At 43.7% G+C, this 27,439-nt stretch overlaps 1 protein-coding gene across 2 annotated transcripts in view; it reads left to right on the forward strand.

The window, feature by feature from the left end:
• The window catches only part of LOC132151849 (cAMP-specific 3',5'-cyclic phosphodiesterase 4B-like), a 132,046-nt gene that overhangs the window by 33,322 nt on the left and 71,285 nt on the right, over positions 1-27,439 (forward strand). The window lies entirely within an intron of this gene.

Below are 27,439 nucleotides of genomic sequence, written 5' to 3' on the forward strand. Positions count from 1 at the left end.
AGGAATATTGCAAAAGTCTAACTGCCAGTCTAGTTCTCTTACGAGAGCTCTCTCGTACTGCGTCTTAGCTAAGACGCTACGGGAAAAGTCTCTTTTCACGAAATACTGAAGCAAAAAATTATCCTTAATTTTGTATTTTTGTAAAGCGCATTTGCAGCAGTACACAGCCATAGGCGAGACGGCTCGTTCGCTCATTGGCTTGTTCTGCGGCAACTGCACAGCCTATCGAGCGCAGGCTGATGCAACATCAGACCAATAAGGGCGCTTTGCGCCCTTCTTGCCACTTCCCGCCGAAACGGGTGTGGCTCAACCTATAAAAGGAGCTCGAAAAGGCTGACTCACCTGATTTTTCATCTCTTCAGCGAAGCTCACGCATCGCTGGATCACGAGGAAGCAAGCGCCGTCTGGAAGAGCATATCAGCAGGACGAGCCATCCTGAAGCCGCTGGCACCGCCGCCTTCCACTGCCGTTCCTGCTGCGCTATCCGGCACCCATATCCTTTACAATCCTTGTTCTGTAATATTCTGTGTGTGTGTTCGCCCTGCGACGCACATTCACAAAAGAGCTGCGTCTTTTTAAAGATGCCTTCGTGCGGCTCGTGCAGAACCCCGCTCAGCGAAGGAGATCGTCACGTCATCTGCGTCTCCTGTCTGGGTGAAGACCATGCAGCGCTCGCGCTCGCTGATGGCGGATGCCCTCATTGCGAGTTGATGCCTATGGTGACTCTGAGGACTCGCCTAGCATCCTTCTCGAAGCCTGCATCATCCGCTGCGCCGCAGCGCCGTAAGAAGCGCCGCTCGCAGCGCCTACCAGAACCGCCTCCAGCTCGGCCGAGCTCACCGGTTCCCTCCGCTTCGCCGGTCTCCCCTGCATCGCTTCCCGATGCTCAGCGTCCGCTGCTTGCCGACGCGTCATCGGAGGAAGTGGATCTCAGGCCCGCGTTGGAGGAAGAAGACACGTGCTCTCTGCTTGCTTCGGGCAGTGAGGGTTGGGCGAGCTCCGTGGATCTCGCGCCCGCTGCTCAGAGGCCCAGCAGACGGGGGGATATCGATAAGGAGCTGATGCGTGTACTCTCGTTGGCCGCGGCGAGCCTCGGCCTCGAGTGGTCTGCACCAGCGCCCCCTTCACGTTCCCGGCTGGATGGTAGCTATCTTCCGGATGAGCGCTCTTCCTCAAGCTCAAAACACGCCCCTTTTCTTCCTGAGCTTCACGAAGAAGTGGCGAAGGCTTGGGACGCTCCATTCTCGGCGAGAATCCGCTCATCTGTTTCGTCAGCATTCTCCACACTGGACGGTGCTAAGAACAGAGGCTACCTGTCACTTCCGCCGGTGGAACAGTCTATAGCCGAGCCGTCGCCCCGCGCCGCGGGAGCCGCGGCAGAGGATTGCGGTGAAGCCAGAAGCCCCGAAAGCATCCTAGCACTGCTAGAAAAGCGCCGGTGTTCGAGTTCCGCTGCGACCGAGCTTTCACCCAAGCGCGCCGCTGTTGCAGTTCCAAGAGTTGTGACTGCCTCAGTGTCTTCTGCAATGCGCAAGCCTGCACGAGTGCCCGCTTGCCTGCACACAAAAGCCGTTATCACGGCTACCCAGATGTTTCACAAAAAGAGTGTTTTTTCTGGTGTTCCGGCCACGGCCGATGGTGCTATAAATGTTGTGACACACTACATAGTAAACGTGCCCACCCCTCAGTGCCCACAATTACTATGTCACACGCGTCATGTGGTTTCTGTAAAAACGAAACCCGTGCACGCTCGCCCGGCCACGGCCGATGGTGCTTTAAATGCAGTGACGATGCCCACTACCCAGTGCCCATCCCCACATGTAAGCACAGCCCTGCACACAGGGCTAGCGCACATAAGATCGACACAGATCGGTCGAGCGCGCCGCATAGTAAACGTGCCCACTTCCCAGTGCCCACATACACTATGTCACTTACGGCGCGGGGTTTCTGTAAAAACGAGGCCCGTGCACGTACATTCTGCACAGGCAGACGGCGAGTTGAAAGTGGTAAAAGTGCACACATGCAGCCCACGGTTACTCGCAGATATATCGAGTCCCACGGGACCCGCTCAGCCTCCCTCCAGTCGGTTAAGCGCCGGAATGGGGTCGAGGATGAGCGATCTGCCCGCTGTGATCAGCGCGCTCCCCGCCTCAGATGCGCAGCACACTCGAGCGCTGCCGTTGCCCAGTCAACAGAGCGCGTGTCGCATCCAGCCCTTAGCCATTCATGCAGATGCATGGTCAGCGCTTCCAGGGGTTTCGGATTGGGTGCTAGGCATTATAAAGAGAGGCTACTCGCTACAGTTTTCTCGACGCCCACCGCGCTTTTCAGCGCGCGTCGAAACTACGGTCAAAACAGAAGTAGCACACATACTTCGGGCCGAAATATCAAAACTGTTGAGCAAAGGGGCTGTAGAGCCTGTGTCTCAAGCTCAAAGCGAGGGGGGGCTGTACAGCAGATACTTTCTGGTGCCCAAGAGAGACGGGGGTCTCAGGCCCATACTGGATCTAAGACAGCTGAACAAGGCATTGATGAAACGCAGTTTCAAAATGCTCACGACCAGGAAGCTCCTCGCGCAGATTCGCAGAGGGGACTGGTTCATGTCAATAGATCTGAAGGACGCGTATTTTCAAATACAGATAGCGTCAAACCACAGGCGGTTTTTGAGATTCGCCTTCGAGGGCCAGGCATACCAGTTTGTAGTCCTGCCATTCGGCTTGTCCGTAGCTCCTCGTACGTTTACGAGGTGCATGGATGCAGCGCTCGCTCCTCTCAGACTCAGAGGCATTCGAGTGCTGAATTATTTGGACGACTGGCTGGTTCTGGCCCGAACACGAGCGGAGCTCGTGGACCACAGGGCCGTTTTACTCGATCACCTCGAGAAGCTCGGCCTCAGTGTCAATTGGGCGAAGAGTTCGCTGAACCCCGGTCAGACGATCCTGTTTCTGGCTATAGTTCTGAACTCGTGTTCCATGACGGCGCGACTGTCACCACAGCGCACGATGGGCATTCAGCGCGCAGCGAGTTCTTTCCGCTGCGGCGCGACTGTGTCGCTCAAACACTTTCAAAAGATGCTGGGTCTCATGGCCTCAGCATCTCCGGTTCTGCGGCTGGGCCTGCTCCGCATGCGCCCCCTGCAGTTCTGGCTGAAGGCTCGGGTGCCGCGCAGAGCGTGGGCATCTGGCCGGCTGCATTTCAAGGTCGATCAGAGTTGTGTTGCGGCTCTAGCACCTTGGACAGCAAACGGCTGGTACCGATCAGGTGTAAGCCTGGGGACTTCCCCGAGTGTGAAAATGGTGTCGACGGACGCCTCCACTTCAGGATGGGGAGCGCTGCTCGAAGGCAGACCGTCCTTTGGCCTATGGTCAGAACGGGAAAAGCTCCATCATATCAACTGCCTGGAAATGCTGGCAGTGGAGAACGCGCTGACGCGCTTTTGTCCCCATATCAAGGATCACCACGTCGTAGTCCGTTCGGACAACATGTCCGTGGTGTCCTACATAAATCGCCAGGGCGGTCTCGGGTCCCGAAACCTGTGCAGGCTGACGGAACGCCTCCTGATTTGGGCTCAACGCAACGTGCGCTCGCTGAGAGCAGTGCATGTGCCTGGACTGCAGAATCTGGGTCCAGACAGGCTGTCCAGAGGCAATGTCCCTACGGGCGAATGGTCTCTACACCCGCAAACAGTCCGGCTGTTGTGGGAGAGATTTGGCATGGCGGAGGTGGACCTCTTTGCGTCCCACGAAAACGCTCACTGCCCCGCGTTCTTTTCCAAGAACGAAAGCGCGCTGTCACGGAAATGGCTGTGCTGCCCGCTTTATGCGTTCCCTCCTGTCTCCCTCCTTCCGCAGGTGATAGAACGGGTGAGAGAAACGAGATGTTCAATACTGCTTGTGGCACCTCTTTGGAAGAACCAACCATGGTTCCCAGATTTGATGCAATTAGCAGATGTCGCCCCATGGCAGGTACCGTTGAGGAGAGATCTCCTCTCGCAGGCCAAGGGCTCGATTTGGCACCCTCAACCGGAGTTGTGGTCCCTCCATGTATGGGCACTCAACGGTTACCCGCTGATCTCGCAGTGGGAGTGCTAAATACCATCACTCAGGCTAGAGCTCCGTCGACACGACGTCTGTATGCCTTGAAGTGGTCGGTGTTCTCCAGCTGGTGCACAGCTCGAGGTTATTCACCCCTTAGTTGTGAGGTGACGGAGGTCCTCTCCTTCCTACAGGAGCTGTTGGATAAGGGCAGAGCCCCATCCACGCTCAAAGTTTATGTGGCGGCCATCGCGGCGTTTTCTGAAACGGCGTCCGGTCAGTCAATAGGAAGGAACGATTTAGTCATCCGGTTCCTCAGAGGAGCTAGGAGGCTGAATCCTCCCAGACCTCCATCAGTCCCTATGTGGGACCTCGCGGCGGTTTTGGAGGCCTTGAGGGGTCCCCCTTTTGAGCCTATCCAATCGGTTAGCCTTCAGCATCTGTCGTTCAAGACAGTATTCTTGTTGGCTCTCGCTTCTGTGAAGCGTGTGGGTGATTTGCACGCGCTCTCGGTGAGCCAGTCGTGCTTGGAGTTTGGGCCCAATGACTCAAGGGTCATACTCAAACCTAGGCACGGTTATGTGCCGAAATCCCTCAACACACCGTTTCGGGCTCAGGTTATTGCCCTGTCTGCCCTGCCGGTGTCAGGGGAGGATGGAGACTCGAGTCTTCTTTGCCCTGTCAGGGTTTTAAGAGCTTATGTGTCTCGCTCTGCTGCCTTTCGGCAGACGGAGCAGCTATTTGTCTCGTTCGGTGGACGTTCCAAGGGAATGGCTGTTTCGAGACAGACTCTATCCAGATGGATAGTTGACGCCATAGCGTTAGCTTACGCTTCCAGGGGCCTTCAGTGCCCGTTGGGCGTCAGAGCACACTCCACAAGAGGCGTCGCCTCGTCGTGGGCGTGGTCTACTGGGATCTCCTTGCAGGATATATGTATGGCGGCGGGTTGGGCCTCGCCGTCTACATTTATCAGGTTCTATAACCTGGAGGTTCCCGCCTTGCAAGCAAGGCTGCTGTCGGTATAGAAGAATCGGGGCCCTGAGGGGAATTCTGAGTTCATGAGCGCTATGCGACTGTTATATGGGCAGTATTGCGTAAGACCCGCATTGCCACATTGGTCAGGCCTTGCCTTGGCTGTGTGATGTCATATTGCCGCATCTACGGATGCTGCTAGATATGGGACGGAGGGCTTTCCCCCTTTTCTGTCCCGGACTCTCTGTGAGTCCCTCAGGTGACTGTGCACTGTAAATCCTGGGCGTTGCTTCAGGTTTATTGGTGTGTGATCCCTGCGCGCACGGCGTTTTACATCGGGTTCCCGTAGCGTCTTAGCTAAGACGCAGTACGAGAGAGCTCTCGTAAGAGAACGTACTCGGTTACTAAACGTAACCTCGGTTCTCTCTAGAAGAGCGAACGAGTACTGCGTTCTCTGCCGTGCGTACGATTCACTCTGGTTCGCTTCGGCGATGAAATAAATCAGGTGAGTCAGCCTTTTCGAGCTCCTTTTATAGGTTGAGCCACACCCGTTTCGGCAGGAAGTGGCAAGAAGGGCGCGAAGCGCCCTTATTGGTCTGATGTTGCATCAGCCTGCGCTCGATAGGCTGTGCAGTTGCCGCAGAACAAGCCAATGAGTGAACGAGCCGTCTCGACTATGGCTGTGTACTGCTGCAAATGCGCTTTACAAAAATACAAAATTAAGGATAATTTTTTGCTTCAGTATTTCGTGAAAAGAGTCTTTTCCCGTAGCGTCTTAGCTAAGACGCAGTACTCGTTCGCTCTTCTAGAGAGAACCGAGGTTACGTTTAGTAACCGAGTACGTTTCATGCTTAGACCCTGACATGGTGATAAGGGCAAAAGCAGTGAAATTATTATAAATTTACCCATATTGTGATGTTCTGATGAAGAAATAGTATCTAATATGATTCCATCTTAAAAAATGGTGAGTTCAGTACTTTATACAATAAATTAAGATATTTGATGAGGACATGAACATGTAGAGAAACAACAGTTAGGAAAGCAGCATGGTCGTATCGATAACTTGGTTTTAGCACAAAAAGGGGGGAGGGTGGTGTGGTCTTTTTAAAAAGGTGCTGAGTAACAGGATAAACAGAACTAACACAGCAATACTCTTACTAGACACATACAAGGTCAAATGCCAGTTGCTTTTAGAACCGTAGCGACAGTTTACCAGTAGCATGGGCTAAGTACAATAAAGTGCACAAGTGAAATGGTTTCAGCATCTCCTCTTCTCATACTATTGATGCTGCAGTTATGTTGGGTTAAGAGCTCAAGATCATTTGCTGATAAACAAGTTTGCCAACAGCTTTACCACAGAGCTGATCCAGTGATGCAGACACTTTAGATTGAATTAGTGATTTCTTTCCTCACATCCTTTATTCTCATCAATAATGCTGATGCAAACACATACACACACACACACATGCATGTGTACACACACACACACACACACACACACACACACACACACAAACACACAGTTCCTTTGTCAGGCTTTCAGTACATTTAATTAAAGTTGGGAAAAAGTGTGTGTGTGTTATGCTTTATGTTTGCTGTGATCGCATCAGAGTCATGACTCATTGTAACAAGATAAAGATACAGTTTAGACATTTTATCATGTATTGACATACTGTAACAAACATTGTAATGTACTGCTTTGAAAACACACACATACGCATACAGCCATTTTTTTTTAAGTTGGGTTCAAAAGTGTGATATCACTAGTGAAAATACTTTTTCATTACAAATATCATTGCATCAGTATAGTCATTTGCTTTAGCTCTTTTTACCGACTTTTGAACCCAACTGTAGGGAAGAAAATGTTGTGCCAACTTTGTAAGAATAGCTAGGTGACCTTTTCACTTGCCAGTTGTTGTTAATGCACCTCGTTCCCTGGATCAGACATTTTCAGGCTGGTAGACTCACTTTTTGCCAGTGAGTTAATCAGTCTCCAGGGCTGAAGTATCTGGAACACAGTGGGTCTCCTGGAAGCAGACTTTCTCAGTTGGATTTATGGCTCCAGTCTCATCTGCTCCATAATTATTCTGCTATCTTTCACAAGAACGCTGGTCAAGCCCCACATTAAAAAAAGCAAACACACAAGGGACTACAGTTGTAGTTTAGGGTTTGAGAAGCTGTTTCTTTCAATTGATGTTACCAAACAGACCATATCCTTAAAAACAGTTGTGAAATGACCTGCAAAAAATACTCTCTCCCTTTCACTAACAATGTATTAGACACAGTCAGGTCTGTTTTCTGTACAATTACATGTTATTATATGTCATTGTTACTGTTTGCAATGCATACAGGCTTTAAAAACTGTACTAAACATTAATGATTACAAGACTGTTCAAATGATCTGCTCAAATTATCTGCTCAAATTATCTCCTCAAATTATCTCCTCAAATGAGTGATTACAGTTGTGACATTCAGTTTACAGTTGTGAGCGAAGTTGTGACATTCATTTTTGTCAAAGCCGTGATTAGGTTAAAGTGGGCTCAGCGGGCTGGACAAGAAAAGGCTGTGAAATGTAGAACTGCACAGGAAGAGCTATTATATATGTAAATGCTGACGTTAATGATGCTGATGTCATGCATGCCCTGGGATGATAATCTTTCATTGGCTGCATGATTTTGTGAGATAATGGCAGATATATGATTTGATGCTAGGCTTATGATGTCCACTATATGCAATCTAACTTTCTTTTACAGTAACTGCCATATAGTATATATATATATTCTAACAATCAAAGAATCCTGAAAAAAATTATTTAAATAATCATTTTTTACATTTTACAATTTTTTTAAATTAATTATAAGAAGCATATTAAATGATTTCTGAATGATCATGTAACACTAAAGAATGGAGTAATGGCTGCTGAAAATTCAGCTTTGCAATCACAAGAATAAATTATATTTTAAAATATATTCAAATAGAAAACAGTTATTTTATGTTGTAATAATATTTTACAATATTGCTGTATTTTTTTTTATCCAATGAATTGTTGAGCATAGATTTCTTTAAAAACATTTTACCCACCTTAACTTTTAAACCGTAGCCTGTCATAGACCTCCTTGGTTTTCTAATCAAAATATGACCTGTAAAGAGACTGTATTTTGCATTTTATGTGTCCTTGCATTTCCAGAAAGACAGGTGGACTTTGAGTCACTAGATGTCAGCTATAACGCCAGATCAATTTGTCATCCTCTCCAGATTGCCAATGTGAATGCCAAGAGATTTATTAGGGGCTTTATCTGGTCTTTGATTCAAAAGCTGTCTCTAAATACGAGCATGTATCCTTTTATTGAATATATGTTCTCTTTTAATCACTACAGACTGATGGTACATGATCCGGTGCAGTTTTCCAGTGCCTCATTAGTGCCTGCAAGATCCAATTTTGCTTCTTAAGAAAGTCCACCCACTCCCTCAAGAAACTCTTACTGCTCATTAACAGCCTATTCATTATGGAGTACTTACTGAACATATGCACACATAGGTGACCACTCTCCTACATACTGTACTCCCAAATCACAACTATAATTATAGCAGGGAGCTGAATTTGGTGTTTTTTATCTTGCTTTCATTCCCTGTGTCCACAACAGCATAGACACAGAGCTGTCTGACACTCTTGTGGGAATGTGTTTCTGCATTTGTGAAACTGAAAGTCTAAATTTGTGCAATAAACCGCATTATATACTTGTTTAAAGCAAAAGTGAACACTAGAGTGCCACTGTGGTCATTTCGTAAAGTTTAAGCAGTCCTTATTCCAGTCTTAAGTGTCACATGATCCTTCAGAAATCATCTAATATTCTATAAATTAGTTAAATTAGTTATTCTATAAATTGTTACAAATAAATGCACTATGGTAAAAGTGCTTTGAGGTGATGACATATAGCTATTGTGCAAGAAACCACACTTGATTAGCGGCACGACTGAATATCAGTTGATAATCAGTTGTCTGATAAACATAATTTGCATGAAAAGGAATACATGTTGTCTGTGTTTTACTACCTGTTCATTTCAGCTAAAGCTTGCAGTGAATTGTATATATTTAGGTATGTTTTTGGAGTTTTGCAATGTTTGTAAAGGCACATTTTCCAGTAAGCCTGGGTTGGCAAATGTACACTTTTTCTTGCAGGTTTTCATCTTGAAAAATCCGACAGCCAGGGTCTTTTAGTTGAATATGTATATATTTTTCAGGTAGAAAGACTTGAATTGGTGTGTTTTATCAATATAATGTATTTTCTGAAAAATGGCATAAGCCTAATGTACATAGAAAGAAGGCATTTTTACTCTGTAAAGTACAATGACCTAGTTAAATAGCATATGCATGACACAGAGCTAGACTGTCATAGAAAGAAGTTTCAACTGGTTTACGGGTGTTTGGTTTACCCAGGTTTTTGTGCTGAAATACAGAGAACTGCTTAGAGATTTCGCAAGTCCTTTTTCTCCATTGGTAATCACAATGAAGCTTTCCATTCCACAATAACATGGACAAGGAAGGAGCCACATTGCTCTTTCTGAGCGTGTGTGCTTGTATGCGTGTTCCATGTGTGTGTGTTAGCCTCCTACACTTAGCAAAATCAGTTTATTGCTCTCCAACCTTTGTCCTTGAGTCATGCATGTGTATTTATGTCTTTTTTATGTATTTATGGTGTACAATGCAAGTTTGGGTAATGGTATTTAAATTTCTAACAAAAATGTTGAGTGGAATGAGATTTGCATTGTTTGATTGATATTCAAGTCTTTTGCAAGAGAGCAAATGTGATTTTTTTTTTAAATACATGAAATTCGGCGTGACACTCATGGCACTCAGCACACCTTAACATTTAAACATGTAAAGGCAGCTATAGAACAAGTCTCTTATGCTCAGTATATACAGTATTTATTTGATCGAAATACAATAAATAATTACAAATTAATATTGTAAATATTCACATTACATTTTCTTTACTTTATTAATATTATATTATTACAGTTGAAAATATTTTTTCCATTTCAATATTTCTTTCTTTCAGAAATCATTCTAATAAGCTTATTTGTCTATACACAATAAATAGTTTGATATTGTGATCTGTAACTGTGATGCTGCCAAGAACTAAATTACACTGTGCATTTGTAGAAGAAGAAAAAACACACTTATTTAGACAATCATAATATATATATATTAGGGCTGTCACGATATTAGATATTTCATATCACGGTTATTGTGGCCATAAAAATTCACAATATCGATATATCATGATATCTATAGAAACCTTGGGGGAAAAGATATCAGTCAAATATTTTTTTTTACTTTGTTTATTGAGTTTTTCTTTTTCCCCCAACGAACATAAGGATACTGATATATGCAGGGCACAAGACTCTGGCTTTCTCCGTCTTCTTTGAAGCTCCTATGAAATTACAAGAGAGAAAATACTGTCAAGTTCAACAGTATAATGAATAAATATTAATGGTAACACTTTACAATAAGATTTCATTTGTTAACATTAATGTTTTAACTAACATTAATGAACAATGAACAATACATTTATTACACAATTTATTAATCTTTGTTTATGTTAATAAAAATCAAGTCATTCATTGTTCATGTTAGTTCACAGTGCATTAATGTTTACAAACACAACTTGTGATTTTAATAATGCATAAGTAAATGTTGAAATAAGCATGAACTAAAATTAATAAATGCTGTGGAAATATTGTTAATTATTATTAATGTTATTTATATATGTTCACTAATGTAATTAACTAATGTTAACTAATGAACCTTATTGAAGAATGACCGCAGATGAGACATTAAGTGCATGGCACAGCGACCAACTTAACATTTTACAGTTTAATGTAGCAATGTGGTCGCTCAGTTTTTCAAGATCAGTTTTAATCGTGTAACTGTTAATAGATTTGAACAAACAAATAAAGCTAAAACTACACACAAATATTAAGTTTACAGAAACAAAAATAGCACACTTATGGATGGAATCTGCAAAACAAACTTATATACACATACAGTTGTGTTCAAAATTATTCAACCCCCTAGAGACTGCAGTACTTTACAAATACAAGCTTTTCTGAAGATCCAGGATATAATAAAACTTGCATCTATAACAGTTCACTGGCATATTAAAAGTGATATTGTCAATATATAATGTAATATATTTGAGTTATACGATTTTTTAATAATACTGCTATGTCATAATTATTCAACCCCTATTCAACATTGCTGTTTTTAAATCACTTATTTGCATGGTGGGGAATAAAACCGTCTCAAAACACAATTAAGCCTTTAGAAACTCTATTAAAAACAGAATTAGCTTGAGCTGTTACACATACAGTTTGGCCCATGCATGTATTGAAGTTGAGTAGCAAAAATGTCAACAGAGATCTCACAAAAGCTAAAGAGAATAAATATCGTAGTACTTTAGAAAGGCTAAGGCTATATGAAGATTTCCAAGACATTGAAAGTTCCTAGAGACACAGCTCTCAGCCTTATTCCTTAGCTTAAAGTGTGTTTTACCAGAAAATCTTTGAGGTTGTGGAAGAAAAAGCACAATATCATAAAATGTTTAATCAGAGCAACTGAGAAAAAACCTGCAATGTACAGCCAAAGACTTGCAAGATGACCCGATGAAAGGAGGAAAACAATTTCAATGCAGTGTGTAAGAAAAACACCAGACAAGTATGGCCTTCATGTTAAGACATCTTGATAAATACCACTCTTGATCAAGAAGAACAAAAAGCCAACTTGAACTTGATAAAATTCATTTGTGTGGACCTGTGGAGCTCTGGAGGAATGTTTTATGGAGTGATGTGACCAAACTGGAACTTTTTGGACCCATGGATCAGCGGTATGTCTGCTGCAAAAAAAGGCAAAGCTCATAAGCAGAAGAACACCATCTCCATCCTCAAACTTGGAGGTGGATCAGTCCTGTTATGGGGTTTCTTTACTGTAGAAGGAAGTGAAGATCATGACTGTATGAAGGACATCATGGATTCTTTAAAGTGTCAGGCCATTTTGACAAGAATTGTGATGCCTTTGGTGCAAAAACTGAAGCTGATGATCAATGGACTTTCCTGCAGGCCAGACATACCAAAGTACACATCCAAATCTACTACTGCTTGGTTCAGGGATCAGTCAAAGAATGTACTTGAGTGACCTGTTCAGTCTCCAGGCTTAATTCTCATTTCAAATATCTGGATGAATTTGAAGAAAGCAGTGGCAATGTGAAAACCAAAGATTATCAGTGATCTGAAAGCTTTTTCAGGTGTGGAATGGGCCAAAACTGTAGTAGAGAGGTGACAGAAGCTTCTAAACACTTACAGACAGCGTTTATAGGTAATTTTAAAGAATAAAAGATTCTGCACAAAGGGGGTTGAATAATTTTGAACATGAATGTTTAGAGCCTATTCGAATTTTATCATGATTCATCAATGTTCCATTCTCAGAATCACTCAAAAGTGTATTAACAAACTTTCTCTAATACTTTACTGATGCCTTTGTTAAATTGATTTCATAAAATGTTATCCTCCACAGCAAATTGTCTTGCAAGTCAATAATAATAATTTTGAACACAACTGTATATGGCATATACTGTATAGCCTCATTATTCTAATTTTATCCTGCATTTAATTTAATATGAATAACATATTGTTTACAATATTAATAGTAACATTATATACAGTACGGAGTAATATTAGAAAGAAGAAAACATCATGTTTTCATCTCTAATTAGATTACACAGTGGACTAGCTTTTCATGTTGAATATATGCCATAAATCAGAATAAACAAACACACATACACATATTAGAATATGAGTCATAGAGTTGAGAAAAGAGAAGCAAATTTCAGGAATGTGTTTACATGCTTCCTCAAGCGGCTGATCGGCTGTGTCCAACATCTGATTTAATGAGTGTATATGAGAATCCCTTAAAGAGGTTAATATAAGGACAAGAGCAGTGGGGAACTCTCTCATTCTCTCTCTGATAAGCATTTATAATAGTTCTACTATAAGCATTGCTCCACAGTGAGAGAGATAATCATATGGTAACAGGTCTTTTTTGTGCTTTTTTTCTGTTTACTGAAGAAGCCCTGTGCAATAGATTCTGACTAAAATATACATTCTACACTGAAGCTCCTGGCATCCTGTTACAGTTTGTAGAGTTAAGTACATCATTATGATCTTCGTGTGTGGGTGGATCCTCAGGATAAATGAGGTGCTTCACTAACTTTTCGACAACAATATGCAGTTAAAGATGTTCAGCTGAAACATAGACACACTAATTTGGAGGTGTAATGTGTGTGCCGTGTTCACGAGGTAGCTGTATCGGGAGGCAGCTTTTCGCTGGATGATTTATTGGGCCTGTTACATTTCAAATGAATACAATTGAGAATCAGTCGATAGCAGCGGCTGCTGTGTCAAGCAGTCTCACATTAACCTGTTACCCAGAGTTCAGCTTAAATATGATTCAGCTCCTCTGGGAGCGCAGGAGAAGTGAGAACAATGAGAGAAACACAGATACTGAAGATAAAATAGATTTCAGATACACACTGAAATGGCCCTTGTTGGTTTTCGTTTAGATTCTGTAAATCAAAAATATGTTTCCTATTTATCACATCACATGGAATACAATAGATACAAAGGAACCAATAGCAATAGAAGCTTTGCTTTGTCCTCTTTTCTGTCTTCCACAACACTGGCTAAATCAAACATTTAGTTTGAGCACAGCTGGATGCATGTTTTGTTGATGAGAAGCGTATTCCTGCTGTTTGCTGGAATCTTAGCTCAGATTGCCAGCACGTCTGGTGGGTTAGGTCACATTGTTAGGTTCATTATTAATTTGGGTTGAAGATAAGGTAATAATGTCTAAAACATGGACTCTGTGTAAACATCTAAATTAACTAGTCAAAATGGTTTAATATTAAAAATCAGTTTGAATAAATGGGTTACACCTATTATAATCAGGGTCAGATTAGTTAGAAATAGCTTGTCAAAGGGATTTTCACACACAAAAAAATAAATACTAATAATTTACTCAACAATTATGTTGAAATCAGTGAGGTTTATTGTTTTTTCTGGACCCCACCGAGACAAAAATGTTCTTCAATATATATATATATATATATATATATATATATATATACACACACATACATTTTGTTTTTTTCGCAGAAGAATGTCAGATTTTAAATGACATGAGGGTGAGTTGATGACAGAACTTGTATTTTTGGATTAACTATTCTTTTAAGGTAACGTATGCATATTTATTTTTAAACTGTGTTCAACAGGTTACAGGACTGCAATATTGAGAACAGGTGTAATATGAAATGTAGTAAAAATATTTACAGCATATTTAAGCCCTTTGCTTGCTTGCCAGAGAATTTTTCATGATGAAGTCATAAAAAAGCCTGTTTGAAAGCTTACTTTTATAGTGAAAAAACATGATAGGTCTGTTTATTTTTTTACATGTTGTGCCATGCATTATAATGTGATTAATGTGAGATGTTAATTAATATAGACTTTTATCATGAAGAAAATCACCACAATTGCTATGTGGGATATTTATTAGGGGGGATTGAACTTTTATGGATGGAAAATGCTGAAAGTAAATGCGGTTTTGCCTTAGAAAAAGCTGCTGAATTTTAAGACTCATGAACAGTGAGCTCTTTTGGTTGGATAGTCTCTCATATTGTCAATTCTGACTTGGCGACATTTCAGCAAAAAAAGTTATTTGCCCACAGCTTTTTTTTCTACCTTTGTTTTTTTTTTTTTTTTACCTTTTTTTTGGCACCAAAGTAATCAATATCTTTTAAAATAGGAACTCTGATGAATTATTTGAAAGAGATATTGATGTATTTACGTGTTTTATAGTCAACCATAATTAAGCACACCATAATTTGGTGACAATTTACAAAGTTAGTAAAGGGTTAGTTCACCAAAAATCTAAATTATGTCATTAATAACTCGCCCTCATGTCGTTCCGAACCCGTAAGACCTCCTTCATCTTTGCAACACTGTAATTCATACTCAAACAGTACACTGACTGAACTGCTGTGAAGAGAGAACTGAAGATGAACACAGAGTCGCGCCAGACAACGAACAAAAGATTGACTCGTTGTCGAAACAACGTTGTAACAGATCCGGTTACATCGAATGATTCGTTCGCAAACTGGATATCACAAACTGCTTTGTTTTGAACTCTCTCACAACAGACCCGGAAGAGAAGACAATGCTGAATAAAGTCATAGTTTTTGCTATTTTTGGACCAAAATGTATTTTCGATGCTTCAAAAAATTCTAACTGACCCTCTGATGTCACATGGACTACTTTGATGTTTTTCTTACCTTTCTGGACATGGACAGTAGACCGTACACACAGCTTCAATGGAGGGACTGAGAGCTCTCGGACTAAATCTAAAATATCTTAAACTTTGTTCCAAAGATAAACTGAGGTCTCACGGGTTTGGAACTACACGAGGGTGAGTTATTAATGATATAATTTAGATTTTTGGGTGAACTAACCCTTTAAGACTTTCTTTCTTTTTACTATATTTAGGAAACCATGAAATGAACTGACAAGTGTACTGCACTTGATAGTATTCCTTCATAGTATTATTTTTTGGTCACTATAATTTTTGGTCCATTTTCTCAGAAGTGCATAAATATGCTTAAAATGCATAAATCTGCTAAAGGTTTCAACGAGTAAATTAGCATTAAGATGGTCTACAGATTAATAGACAGTGACCAAAAGCTAAAGCAGAACTCACTTCACTTGACCTCCAAAAGATTTTATCATTCTTCCTGTTTGAACAAAAACTGCTTCATCACAAATCATCTAAACCTTGCCTTAAGTTTGACTCATGTTTGAGCACCGACTAAAATTCCCCCATACTCTTTCAACACACCATTTGATTAACAAAGAAATAAACTAATTTTTAAAGTGCCTTCACTAGCTACTCTACCCATGTTTAAGACACAAGACACATAAAAAATCGTATCACATCAGACATTCATTTTGAGAGACAAATCACTTTAAGATGCACCTGTGTTCACACTCACTCACTCACACACACACACACACACACACACAAACACACACACACAAACAGACACATATGGAGCATGTTGCTATGGGCACAGGCCCACCAGCTTGCCAAAGGTAGAAGTTCTAGCAGGTTGTGTATCTGGCTGACCGCTGGTATCTCTCCTCCTTACCTTCATTTCTTCTCTCGGTAACTGCACCCCATAAACCTGTTGCCATCGCTGCCCTTCAGTAACAAAGGTTTTCCTGACTCAGGGATGTGAGCCAATCGGTTGATCTCTCATTAGAGTGGGTCATTCAGACTGAAGCCCCTTTTGTCATCAATTTTCTTGCTGAAGCTTTTGCACATCCTGTGACAAGTGCTCTGTAACAAGCTCAGTGCCCCAAGCCCCTGCCCCGTTAATCACTGGTGCTAAAGTTCCATCTAGGTGCCCCTGGACCTCGATTTCTACCGAGGGGCACGTCTCCTACCATTCTTCTTCATATCATTATATAAATAAAATGTAGGCCTAAATTGCCATTCAATAATCTGTGGTTAGTAAGATTTTTTATTTTTTTTTGTATGTGTTAAAAGTCCTTTATTCTCACCAGAGTTGCATTTATATGGTTAAATAAAGTCAAATATTATTGTAATTTAAAACGTGTTTTCTTTTTCCATATATTTCAATATGAAATGCATTCATTTGATAGCAAAGCTGAATTTTCAGCAGCCATTATTCCAGTCTTCTAAAATTTGTTGATTTGTTGATCACTAAACATTTCTTGTTATCAGTGTTAAAAACAGATGTGGAAACAGTGATACATTTATTCAGGATTCTTTGATGAATAGAAAGATCAAAAGAAAAACATAAATTTGAAATCAATATTTTGTAATCTAAAATTATTTCATTAAAAAAATCCCAAATGCTTTGTAAGACATAGGCTAACAATTTTGATTATAATGAATGAGCATTTTACCCATAATGTAGCTAATTATTTCATAAAGTAGATAGAAAAATATATATCTTTCAAACAATTTTTTTCCTCAAAATTGACTGTTTTCTCATTTAAGTATCCAGACATAATATTTTCATTACATCAGTGCCTATGACCTTCCAGCTTTGTCCTTGCTAATAGCAGAAATATATGGTGTGTGCTGACAGTGTTCATTACATTAAGCACCCAGCTTAAATAATATGAACAAATAATATTATATAAACAGCCTTTGAGTTTAAATAATGTTAATATTATCAGAGCATATCTGAGCCATTGCTCACAGGGGGATCAATTAGCATGAGCCAAAATATTTTTAAACTGGTGTGCAAGCTGAAATTTTGCTGATCACAGCGTCAGTTTCTCAAGACAATAGCATTTCAGTTCAGTGTAGAGTCGTGACTGACTGTGGCCATAAATAATTCAACATACAAGTCACTCTGTATTTGGATTCAGGCAAAGAGGAGCAAAGTCTAGGCCCCAGAGAAACAGGTGGAACAGGTTGAAAAGTAATCTATTTATGCCTCTATTAATATGTGGCGCAGGCCATTCCATGCCCCTCTCGGCCCTCATGTTCATTGCTGCTGGGTAAAGTTGCTGAACCCCGTTCACAGACGGCACCAGCTTGATCAACTGCTGCCATCTGTGCCACCACATTTGCAGTGTTCCTGGACAGAGAGGGAGAGAGAGGCAGGCGGGAACGGGGGTGTTTGGCAGCAAGAAGAACAGTCGCATAACAGACCCATTGACGGCACATGTGGTGATGGATGTAGTGATGGATATTCATCTTTGAATGATGGAAATCTTTGAATGATGGGGATGATGATGATATTCATGATGATGACTGTATACTCCTAAATTTTTTCATACTGTATACTTCTTACAGTTACTATTACATTATCTTACTGGGATCTGTCTGTCTGTCTCTTATTTTAGTACTGTTTATATGCTGTTGCAGTATTTATAAATGATTTTGAATTATTTTACTAAGTAGCTTTTATTTTTATATTTTCTGTTTTTATTTAGAATTTTAGTATAATAGTTTTAGTCATTTTATGTGCTTTTGTCATTTTTACTCTTTAAAAATAAATATTTCTACTTAGCTAATTTTTGTTTTTTTTGTAAATTATTTAATTGTTTTATGTATTTTTCCGTTTTTTTATTAATGTAAAAAAGTAAAATGAAATATTTGCTTAATTAACTTTTATTTTTATGCTTTCAGTTTTTATTTTATTTTAATGTACATTTTTTGTAATTTTGTGACTAGATCTATCTATCTATCTATCTATCTATCTATCTATCTATCTATCTATCTATCTATCTATCTATCTATCTATCTATCTATCTATCTATCTATCTATCTATCTATCTATCTATCTATCTATCTATCTATCTATCTATCTATCTATCTATCTGTCTATCTATCTGTCTGTCTGTCTGTCTGTCTGTCTGTCTGTCTATCTATTTGGGGGGGCACGATATATATCGGCCGATGATTAATGCGTCAGTAAAGGTACGTGATTCCACATAGAGCAGCTTTTACTACACGGAGCCATTATTAACTGACATGCTGCGCAAATCCAAGCTGATAATGAATGTGGATTTGCGCAGCTTGTCAGTTAACAACGGCTCCGTGTAGCTGCTCTATGTGAAATCACGCACCCAAGGGAATTTACCGCTGATTAGAGAATTAATCATCAGCCAATATATATCTGCATAATCTATCTCTGCCATAGTTGTGAAAGTCATTTGATATTGAATTACCTTTAATTATTGGTCCATCTGTTAAGGTCTTGTTTAATTATCACATGAATGTTGTTTCTTTTTTCTTTTTCATGCTTTTGATCAGGATTTAGGTTAGTGTCAACGTCTTCTAACTCTCTACAACTTCTTGTCTTGTTCTCCGTGTCTTTCTCTCTTTCCCCATATCTCTTTGAGCTATTAGTGAGTGAGATCCAACTCTTACATAAGAGGAGGTGAAGTTAATGAGATGGGAGTTATACACTCTTACCTCTGGTATCATATATCACTCTGCAATAACACTACTGAGGAATTGGCAGTGGTGTGGCCGCTATTACTTATGCAGAATCTATTTCACTGCTGCCGTCAAAGTGAGGCAATAAGCTTTTTAATTACAGGCTACTTATACCACCTTCTAGAAATTACCATCTCCTTTTGTTGCACAAGCAGCTTCTTGGGGCCACTCATCTTTGTTTCTCTTGTCCCTGTTCAGTAACATAACATTTAAGTTTTAACGTTTCTCATAAAAAAAACCTTTAGGAGGGGGGAAAAAACAGCAACAACAACACTTGGACATGTCTTGGAGTTGTATAGAAGTCATATTATTATTACAATTTCATTAGTGGCTGCTACTCTGTATCAAGATCCACAGAGCTAATTTCTTTTTCACTTTTTTCTATAGCAAAAATATATTTCGGTGAGGTGTTATTTTAGCTAAAGGGTTTTTGTTTAGTTCCATTGAATTGCATTCTTCTGTGTTCCAATTCTGTGTCCTTTACTTAATGCATTCCATTTCATTTACCACAACTAATCAAATTGAACAACTCTGTTTTCCACTAACAGTGTCAGGGACTTTTGTGGTGAAATAGCCAGGAGGAAACATTGTGGCTGCAGAGGTTCAAACAAATCAAATTTAACTTTGCAGGTTCAAGATCACCAAGCCCATTTCTATCCACTGATCAATATTTTATGGTGGGTGTAGGTATCGGAAAGTGGTACTAGGGACAGCCATAAGGGTTACCCTGGAAACAAGCTCCATGGCATTTGCGTCCTGTAACCAGCCAGACTGTTCACCCAGAGGTTAATTGTCTCTTGTCAATACTGGAAATGGCAAAATGGATAGTGTTTGATTTCACTGGCATTTACAATGTGTAAAGACTCTTATGTTTGATTTGATTCCACATTCTATCATGATAATGAATGTGAACATGTCTAATGTATTGAAACCTGATATACAGTTTAGTGAATCAGAGAAGGAGGTTTTTTTTTTTTTTTTTTTTTTGCAGCGCTATAAAAAGAGGTTCCCTTTCGAGAGTACTCTCGTACTGCGTAAGCTAGCTTACGCTATGGGAAAAGGTCCCCTTTTCTCGAGAATATGAAGCCAAAAATTATCCTTAATTTTTAATAATGTAAAACGCAGTGCTGCAGCACAGCAGACCTAAGCGAAGCGGCTCGCGCGCTTATTGGCTGTGCTGTGGCAACTGCAGCAACCTATGGTGAGGCGGCGGAGAGGAACGAACCAATTTCATCTCCTTCAGCGATCTCACCTGCACTTCGCTGTCTTCTCCGGAGAAGCCTCTACACGCCGTCGAAAAGCCTCTCAGCGGGATAGCACTGCAACGCAGATCTGAGGACGTCGGTTCGTGCTTCATCCCGACGCCGCCTTCAGCATTCGCTTCCTGCTGCGCCATCCGGCGTGACTATATCCTTTAAAAAGCTAAGTGTGTTTGCCGCTGCATCACACTTTTTCGCAAAAGAGCAAATTTCGAGGCGTTGTTTCAAATGCCTCGGGCCTGTGCTTCCTGCCGAGGCCCTCTGCCCAGCAAGGACCGCCACATCCTCTGTGTCTCCTGCCTGGGCCGCGAGCATGCTGAGAATGCACTCTCCAAGGGCGGCTGCCCTGAGTGCGACAACATGGCTATATCGACCCTGCGGGCTCGATTAGCTCAAACCAGCCACGACGCTCCACCCGCTCCGCCTCTTCTCTCTCAAGTGCCGCGTAAGAAACGCCGTGATCAGAGAATGCCTGAGCACACTGCTACACGCGAGCTCACGCCGGAACACTCCCCGCGTGCCTCGCCCGCTCTCTCTCCTTCGCCTGTCCTCTTCGTGGATGAGCAGCGCCAGTCTCTGCTCACCAGCGCCCCCTTCTCCTTCGGAGCGCCTGAGGCGGAAGAAGACAGACACGACAGCCTTTCTCTCGCCACGTCCAGTAGTGAGGAATGGTCGGGCTCCATTGCGGACACCCCCCCCCCCCTCTACAGCCCCCAGCTGCACCGGACAACGCGCTGATATCGAGGCGGAGCTTACTCGCGTGCTTACAAGGGCTGTCAGCGACCTTCAGCTCGACTGGTCTCCTCCAGACGAGCCCGCTAAAAGCAGGCTGGACGAATGGTTCTTGCAGGGGCGCCCTTCGGCCCCTCCGCAAAGAAACGCCCCCTTCTTCCCGGAAGTTCACAATGAACTCACAAAGTCATGGAAAGCCCCATTCTCCGCACGTTTGAAAACTTCTGTCTCGTCAGCGCTCTCCTCTGTCGACGGCGCCCGAGACCACGGTTACGAGAGCCTCCCCCCTCTCGAGATGAAAGACGCCGACAAATCCGCCTTTCTTGACTCTCCTATCTCTCCTTCCGGCCTCTTTGGCCAGTCGGTTAAGGGTTTCGCTGAACGCTTCACTGAGGCTCAGAAGACGTCACAAGCAATGAGACACTTCCTGCCGAAACGCTCTAGCTCTGCTGCGGGATGCCGTAGAAATGCGCCGCCCCCTCAGACCTCGAAGCCATCGCAGCCAGACTTACAGTCTCGCCCAGCGACCAAAACCCAGCACCGCTCTCGCTCTATGAGCCGCAAACCGCCAGAGAGACGGGGACCTCGGCCCAGGATTGTGCTGAACCCCGAGCCTCCGAAGCCCTCCTGACCTTCGTGCTGAAAAGACCGTGGTTAAGTCCCGCTGCGGCCGGACCACCACACAAGAAACCTCACATACTTCCTCCAATCCCCTCACTAAAGGCGGTTGGAGATGTCTATACTGCAGTAAACGAGCCTGTTACAATGCACGCACGCCTGCACACAAACGCCGCTTTCACGGCGACCTCAATAAAGCACAAAAAGAGCTTTTTCTATGTAGGCAGTGTGCCCACTACACAGTACGCACCCCTACATGTATACACACTCCCCCAAGTGTCACAAAAACACACTCGGGTCCCCTTTCATGCCCACCTTCCCGCTTGCGCCGGAGGTGCTCTAAATGTAGCGCGCGTGCCCACTTCTCAGTGCGCAACCCTACAAATAAGCGCTGTCACCACAGTGTCCCAAGCACAGCATACTCGAGCTACTGGTCCCCTCATAACAGGCGGCCAGTGCCCGAAGCACATTCAACCCATAGCCGCACGAGCCGCTGCATGGCAGGCCATCCCCGGCATATCAAATTGGGTTTTGAATATAATAAAACGAGGTTACTCGCTCCAGTTCGCTCGCAGACCGCCGCGCTTTCGCGCCGTGGTCGAAACGAAAGTGAAAAGCGAAATGACACACGTCCTTCACGCCAAACTGATAAACCTTCTTGCAAAAGGGGCGATAGAAACTGTCCCCCCTGCGCAGCGCGAGTCAGGCTTTTACAGCCGCTACTTCCTCGTACCAAAAAAGGATGGCGGTCTCAGACCCATCCTAGATCTCAGACGTTTGAACAAAGCGCTTATGACGCGATCGTTCAAAATGTTAACTACCAAACAAATACTCGCGCAAATTCGCCCGAGGGATTGGTTTTTCTCAGTGGATCTGAAAGACGCTTACTTTCACATTCAAATAGCACCTCATCACAGGCCATTCTTGAGATTCGCCTTCGAGGGGCAGACTTATCAGTACATGGTTCTTCCATTCGGCCTCTCCGTAGCGCCCCGTACGTTTACACGGTGCATGGATGCCGCTCTCGCACCCCTGAGAATGCGGGGAGTGCGAGTATTGAACTACCTCGACGACTGGCTAGTTTTAGCCCATTCCGAGGAACTACTGACGACACACAGATCCTGGATCATCAGCCATTTAGAATGCCTGGGTCTCACGATCAACACTGTCAAGAGCGCTCTGTCTCCCAGCCAGAGGATTTCCTTTTTGGGGATAGACATAGACTCTGTGACATGTACAGCGCGTCTGACGTCACAGCGCGCTCTCACTATTCAGCATCTAGCCGTGTCGTTCAAAGCCGGGTCTCTTTACCCGCTCAAACGATTTCAAGAAATGCTAGGTCTGATGGCATCAGCCTCTGCGGTTCTCAAACTGGGCCTGCTGCACATGCGCCCACTACAACGCTGGCTGAGAGACCGTGTTCCAGCGCGCGCCTGGATTCCCGGCCGCGCGCGCATCAAGGTGACCCACGGCTGCATCCCAGCTCTGGCCCCTTGGAAAATAGCCAACTGGTATCAGTTAGGCGTAAGCACGGGCGCTGTCTCGAAATGGAAAGTAGTCTCGACAGATGCATCCAACCTCGGTTGGGGCGCCCTGTACGAGGGCAGGTCTGCCTCCGGCCTCTGGTCGAGCCCGGAGCGACTGTTACACATAAACTGTCTGGAGATGATAGCGGTCGAACTATCCCTGAAAGCTTTCCTCCCATTTTTAAAGGGCCACCACGTTCTGGTCAGATCAGACAACATGTCAGTGGTGGCCTACATAAATCGCCAGGGTGGTGTCAGGTCAAAAACCTTGCACACCCTGACCGAACGTCTTCTGACATGGGCACATTACAACCTGCGCTCGCTAAAGGCAGCGCATGTACCTGGCATCCTGAACCGGGGCCCGGACATGCTTTCCAGGGCGAATGTTCCCCCTGGGGAGTGGTCTCTTCACCCACAAACGGTTCAGTTGATGTGGAGCATCTTCGGCAGGGCAGAGGTCGACCTCTTCGCCTCAGAAGACAACGCTCATTGCCCAATATATTTTTCAAAGAGCAGGGACGCGCTGGCCCTCGATTGGCCCAGACGCCCGCTTTATGCCTTCCCATCGGTCGCGATGCTACCGCAGGTCATCGATCGGGTCAGGAAGAACAGATGTGCTATGCTGCTAGTAGCCCCACTCTGGACGACCCAACCTTGGTTCTCCGAGCTGATGCAGCTGTCCAGTACAGCCCCATGGCCAATACCGCTGCGGAAAGATCTCCTCACGCAGCTGAAGGGCGCGCTCTGGCATCCCCACCCCGAACTTTGGGCCCTTCATGTATGGCCCCTCAACGGGTACCCGGGAACCTCCCTGAGGGAGTGTTAAAGACCATTACGGAAGCCAGAGCGCCCTCAACCAGGCGCCTTTACGCGCAGAAATGGTCAGTGTTCTCCACCTGGTGCGGGACACGGAACCTAGACCCTCACTTATGTGACGTGACGGAGATACTCTCCTTCCTACAGGAGCGTTTAGATGCGGGCAGATCCCCGTCTACGCTCAAAGTGTATGTGGCAGCCATTGCAGCTTCTCATGCTCCGGTGGCCGGCCTATCACTGGGAAAAAACGAACTGGTCATTCGTTTCCTTAAGGGAGCTCGTCGGATGAACCCTCCCCGACCCCCTTCAATCCCTTCCTGGGACCTGTCTACGGTCCTAGAGGCCTTAAAGGGCCCCCCTTTTGAACCGCTTCAGTCTGTCGACATGAAGCTTCTTTCGTTCAAAACCGCTTTTCTACTGGCTCTGGCCTCAGTCAAGCGAGTGGGAGATTTACATGCGCTATCTGTAAGCGCTGACTGTCTCGAATTTGGGCCTAATGACTCCAGAGTCATTCTCAGACCAAGACACGGCTATGTCCCCAAGGTGCTCTCAACACCGTTCAGAGCACAGGTCATCTCGCTGTCAGCCCTTTCCTCGCAAAGCGACGAAAGCAACACGAGCTTCATCTGCCCCGTCAGGGCTCTCAAAACCTATATTGCACGCTCCGCCTCATTCAGGAGGTCGGACCAGCTCTTCATATGCTTTGGTGGGCGCACCCGAGGTCTCGCCACCACGAAGCAAAGCCTATCGCGATGGATAGTAGACACTATCTCGCTGGCTTACAAATCTAAGGGCCTTCGCTGCCCGTTCGGCATCAGAGCCCATTCCACCCGAGGTATGGCCTCATCATGGGCGTGGTCCTGCGGGATACCACTGAATGATATCTGTCAATGTCAATGTCACCTTTATTTATATAGCGCTTTAAACAAAATACATTGCGTCAAAGCAACTGAACAACATTCATTAGGAAAACAGTGTCAATAATGCAAAAATGATAGTTAAAGGCAGTTCATCATTGGATTCAGTTATGTCATCTCTGTTCAGTTAAATAGTGTCTGTGCATTTATTTGCAATCAAGTCAACGATATCGCTGTAGATGAAGTGACCCCAACTAAGCAAGCCAGAGGCGACAGCGGCAAGGAACCGAAACTCCATCGGTGACAGAATGGAGAAAAAAACCTTGGGAGAAACCAGGCTCAGTTGGGGGGCCAGTTCTCCTCTGACCAGACGAAACCAGTAGTTCAATTCCAGGCTGCAGCAAAGTCAGATTGTGCAGAAGAATCATCTGTTTCCTGTGGTCTTGTCCTGGTGCTCCTCTGAGACAAGGTCTTTACAGGGGATCTGTATCTGGGGCTCTAGTTGTCCTGGTCTCCGCTGTCTTTCAGGGATGTAGAGGTCCTTTCTAGGTGCTGATCCAGCATCTGGTCTGGATATGTACTGGATCCGGGTGACTGCAGTGACCCTCTGATCTGGACACAGACTGGATCTGGTGGCCACGGTGACTCGGAACAAGAGAGAATCAGACAAATATTAGCGTAGATGCCATTCTTCTAATGATGTAGCAAGTACATAGGTTGTTATGGGAAGTGTTTCCGGTTCCGGTTTACCTAATTAATGCAGCCTAAAAATCCTTTAACGGATTTGGATAATAAAAGCATATTAGTATGTTATGTGTATGCCAGGTTAAAGAGATGGGTCTTTAATCTAGATTTAAACTGCAAGAGTGTGTCTGCCTCCCGAACAATGTTAGGTAGGTTATTCCAGAGTTTGGGCGCCAAATAGGAAAAGGATCTGCCGTCTGCAGTTGATTTTGATATTCTAGGTATTATCAAATTGCCTGAGTTTTGAGAACGTAGCGGACGTAGAGGATTATAATGTAAAAGGAGCTCATTCAAATACTGAGGTGCTAAACCATTCAGGGCTTTATAAGTAATAAGCAATATTTTAAAATCTATGCGATGCTTGATAGGGAGCCAGTGCAGTGTTGACAGGACCGGGCTAATATGGTCATACTTCCTGGTTCTAGTAAGAACTCTTGCTGCTGCATTTTGGACTAGCTGTAGTTTGTTTACTAAGCGTGCAGAACAACCACCCAATAAAGCATTACAATAATCTAACCTTGAGGTCATAAATGCATGGATTAACATTTCTGCATTTGACATTGAGAGCATAGGCCGTAATTTAGATATATTTTTGAGATGGAAAAATGCAGTTTTACAAATGCTAGAAACGTGGCTTTCTAAGGAAAGATTGCGATCAAGTAGCACACCTAGGTTCCCAACTGATGACGAAGAATTGACAGAGCAACCATCAAGTCTTAGACAGTGTTCCAGGTTATTACAAGCAGAGTTTTTAGGTCCTATAATTAACACCTCTGTTTTTTCAGAATTTAGCAGTAAGAAATTACTCGTCATCCAGTTTTTTATATCGACTATGCAATCCATCTGTGCGGCGGCAGGCTGGGCCTCTCCATCCACATTTATTAGATTCTATAATCTGCAAGTCCCTGCCCTGCAGGCCAGGGTACTTTCTATATAGACGTGCTAAGCCTTATCACGTCCCCCTTTTTTCGTTCCCTATATAAAGCTCACTAAGGTTGGCTGTTGGGACTGGGATTTCTCCTGCTATAAAGCCCCGGGCTCTCGCCTCGGGCTGTGACAGGTCGAAGTTCCCGAGCACGCACGGCGTTTTACATTGTGTTCCCATAGCGTAAGATAGCTTACGCAGTACGAGAGTACTCTCGAAAGGGAACGTACACGGTTACTAACGTAACCTCGGTTCCCTGAGATGAGGGAACGAGTACTGCGTAACCTGCCGTGCTATGTGCTCGGATCGGGTGATCGCTTCAGTCGATTTAAAACCTGATCCCTATGGCAAAGCGGCGGCTTATATAGTTCCAGCCACGCCTATTTTGGCGCGCTCTGACGTCCAATGGGCGCGAAGCGCCCCCATTGGTTCGTTCCTTTCCGCCGCCTCACCATAGGTTGCTGCAGTTGCCACAGCACAGCCAATAAGCACGCGAGGCGCTTCGCTTAGGTCTGCTGTGCTGCAGCACTGCGTTTTACATTATTAAAAATTAAGGATAATTTTTGGCTTCATATTCTCGAGAAAAGGGGACCTTTTCCCATAGCGTAAGCTAGCTTACGCAGTACTCGTTCCCTCATCTCAGGGAACCGAGGTTACGTTAGTAACCGAGTACGTTTTTTGATATTTGAGATTTGAGATTATTTTGTGGTTTACTGTTTTTTGTATCCCATCGCATTTATTTCCGTATTGATGCTCATGACTTGTATTACTTATCATAACTTCATTACTAAAATATCAGTTGTTGTGCCTTGTGATATTAGATCTGCCTAAATAGTGTTGCAATAATATAACATTTATAGTTTAGAGCTT

The sequence above is a fragment of the Carassius carassius genome, chromosome 10 (assembly GCF_963082965.1).
Source record: "Carassius carassius chromosome 10, fCarCar2.1, whole genome shotgun sequence".
Taxonomy (NCBI): domain Eukaryota; kingdom Metazoa; phylum Chordata; class Actinopteri; order Cypriniformes; family Cyprinidae; genus Carassius; species Carassius carassius.